This window comes from Medicago sativa, chromosome 8 (assembly GCF_051527215.1).
Source record: "Medicago sativa cultivar Bolivia chromosome 8, Bolivia_mono, whole genome shotgun sequence".
Classification (NCBI taxonomy): domain Eukaryota; kingdom Viridiplantae; phylum Streptophyta; class Magnoliopsida; order Fabales; family Fabaceae; genus Medicago; species Medicago sativa.
The window spans coordinates 43069671-43073161 of NC_140756.1; the positions used below are offsets into that span (position 1 = coordinate 43069671).

General features: G+C 34.7%; 1 long non-coding RNA gene across 1 annotated transcript; it reads left to right on the forward strand.

Moving 5' to 3' along the window:
* The first annotated feature begins 473 nt into the window (after window positions 1-473).
* Window positions 474-3059, forward strand: LOC146899290 (uncharacterized). Its single transcript, XR_015024007.1, has 2 exons — window positions 474-613; window positions 2753-3059. It is a non-coding gene; the product is annotated as an uncharacterized LOC146899290 (long non-coding RNA).
* Window positions 3060-3491: the final 432 nt, after the last annotated feature.

Genomic DNA, 3491 nt, shown 5'->3' on the forward strand with positions numbered 1-3491 from the left:
GAACAAATATTAGCTTATCCAATTGACAATTTTTAATACCTTGTTATTGTAACAGCCCGATTTTCGCTAGTTTTATTTTATTATTTATTTATGTGTGTTATATGTGTTTATATGTGATTATTTGCCTCTGTGTGTATTTTTGGTTTGGAAGTGTAGAATTCGGTGTAGAAGGGTATTTTAGTCATTTTGGACTTAGGAGCAGTTTGGTCATTTTGAGAGCAGGGGTAATTTTGTTGGAGGATATTTTAGTGCTTAGTAAGAGTATTATTTTACCAAGTTACTAGAGAGGGTGTAGTAATTATTTTAATTACCATTAAGTGACCGTTAGTGTTATAATTTACCATTAAGTGAGTAGTAACATTTTGTGTGTTAGAATAGAAATGGATTAGGCCCATTAAGGTTTGAGAGATAAGCCCAATTGAGTAGAGCATATATATATAAACTCTAGTTGTTGGTGAAATTAGGTTTTACAACATTATTCATTTCATTTCATTTGAGAAGAGAAGAGATAGAGGCTAGAGAGAAGAACAACAACAAGGGTTAGAAGGCAAAGAGGGGATTCATCATCTAGGAGCTAAATTGAAGCTTGGGTTAGAAAATCTTGGTGTTAGAGGTAAGAGGGTTAGATTTCAACCATAATTCACATCTTTTTCTTTTTACCCATTTTGTGAAATTGATGAATTGAACCTAATTGATTGTAAATTTGTGTTCATGTTTTGATGCAATGTTTGGGTATGTAAATTAAATGTTAATTGAGTTGTTGATGATGAAATTACATGCTTAAGTTGTGGTTATATGTGTGCTTTGCATTTTTGTCCAAAAATGATGATATGAAGTGTTGCTGTGATGAATTGTTGATGAATTCATGATGTTTAGTTGTTGTTGTTGTTGAGAGGTGTTGTTGTTGATGATTAAAACATTGGGTAATCATAATTGATGAAGTTTGCTATGAACTTGTGTTGTTTTTGAAGTTTGATGGGAAATGGGTCAAATGATGATTTTTGTTTAGAGAATGTTTTGGGACAAATTTGATATGCATTTGTGTGTCTTTTCATGTTTAGAAATGTTTAAACAAACTTTGGGATCAAATTTGAGCTTTGGGAAGTCAAAATTGGAGTTTTGGGGTGAAAATGAGGTTTTTCCCGAGACTGGACTGTCATAACTCGCAGTTGCAAGTAAATCACTCGCAGTTGCGAGTTGCACAAGACAGAACTCCCTGTTTCGCGTTCTTGTGTCTTTTTTGCACGTTTCTGTTTTGAATTGGTTTTCGGTGTAAACATGAAAGTTGTAGATAATTTTGTTAGCTTTCCAGAGGCTTTGGTTTGACTTGAAAATGATTTTTGGTTTTTGAGTTATGAGGAAAATACTCCAAGGAGGTCTTAGAGAAAGTTTTACGAAAATTCCGCATAACTATTTCTAAGTCGGCCTTAACCTTATGGATTGTTTCCAAACTTTGAAAGTTGAGTTTTATGAGTTCAACTAAGGTGTTTAATGGCATTTAAACTATGATGTGATGAATCTAACTTGTTTTGATTTGAAAATGGAAATTTTTGTGAAAAGTGATAAAGGGAGACGAACTTTGTGATTTTCATGAATTTGTTGTATTTGGCCGGTGAAACGCCAAGGTATCCTCTACTGCACTCATATGTGGCCTAGAGGTATGCTTAGTTGAGGCATTGGAACTTGTTTACTTGGTTTTGGTTAGATGACTCAATTATTTTCAATGTTGTGATTTTTGGAGCCGAACTTGGTAGAAAATGATTTTTGAGAGCCAATTACTTATGAACCCTTTATGAATAGATTAATATGATTATGAGATGATGTATGAATGGTTGTTGAGTGATGAATATGATGTTTATGATCATATGTTGTATTTGTTCCTCTATTTGAATTGTAAGGAATTATGTGGAAATGTGGCAACTATATGTTGATTTATGTGGAGATGATTAATGATGTATGTATATGTCAAGTGGTGGTGAATTGTTGTCGATGCATATATACTAATTGAATGGTGATGAACATGTTTATGTTATGTTATTTGTTGAACATGTTAAATGTTGATTGTTGGTGGTGTATATATGTGACAACTATATGTTGTGTGATTTTTGATGTTGTTGGTGATTGTATATATGTTAAATTGGTGGTGAATTGTTGATGATTGCATATATACAAGTATTGGTGATGGTGAGGTGATTATTGTTTGTGTGAACATATGCATTTGTAGTTGAGTCATATGTTCATGCATTCATGACTGATGGTGGTGGATTTTATATCCAAGACTGATGGTGGTGGATTTTATATCCAAGACTGATGGTGGCGGATTTTATATCCAATTGAGGTGAGTACGATGTTTTTGTTGTATCGAATGTGACGACCTTGAGGTGATTTGGTACCATATGCATCTAGATGAGTCTAGAATCATTGCATAAACTGTTGGTGGATTGACTTGCATTGCAATGTGTTTTATGATTGATTGCTAACTGTAATTTGTGGATTGAATTATTGAGGGTTAATTGTTGATTGACAAGGTGAATTTGAGATATGTGTATGATACACTTGTTGAGATGAACTTGGAATGATGGTAAAGAATAATATGCATGTGATGTGGATACTTGTGAATATATGTATGGACTGTTATTCTTGAATATATTCTTTCATTTCCAATGTTCATGATATATGTTTTTCGTGGATTATGATGATGTAATGCTAACCCTCAGTGGTTTACCACCTACCTTTCTGTATGGACGGGTAGATGGAGTGCAGGATGCTTAGTTGTTTGCTTGATGATGCCGAGGAGTGAAGTTCCTCTTTTTCATGCAAGTGTCTAGATTAGGGCTCTGATCTAGGATAGTTCTTGCATGTTGTTTTATTTTGACTATGTATTTCGGAGTTGTTGAGATATTTTGTTATTCGAGATTTGGAGGATACAATTGTATCATGTTGATATTTGGAGATGTTTTATGAATTATATGTATGTTCCGCTGCTATATTGTGTAAACATGATCTTTATGCATGTATGTTTTGTGGTTTATTCGAAGACGTAACATCTATTTCTAGAATATGTCTGATGTATTCGCGCGTTTTACCGCTTATTAGAAATAGGGTGTTACAAGTTAGTATCAGAGCCGTGGTTAGTCTTGTCTGGACTAATAATAGACTAGTGTTTGTTGATTTACCCTGTTAGTATGCGAATGGTAATGAGTTACCTTCGGTACTTGTTCTTGTGTTGTTGTGCTGTTGTTCTTATCTGTTGGTTGTTTTTCCCGTTGTATGCGACATGTACGGAAGTACTGTCGATACTTGTTCCGGTGTTCCGTTCTTTTAGGCGGGTCTGAGTTGAGTGGGGAGAAGCCGCATACTCCAGGTATCTTTTGGATAGAGAAGCTCAGTTGTTTGTGGTTGTGGTTTCGGCGAAGTTTGAGGAGCTTTCGAGGTTTTGTCCGTACATCAATGCGGAGGATGCTATGGTTTCCAAGTGTGTGAAGTTCGAG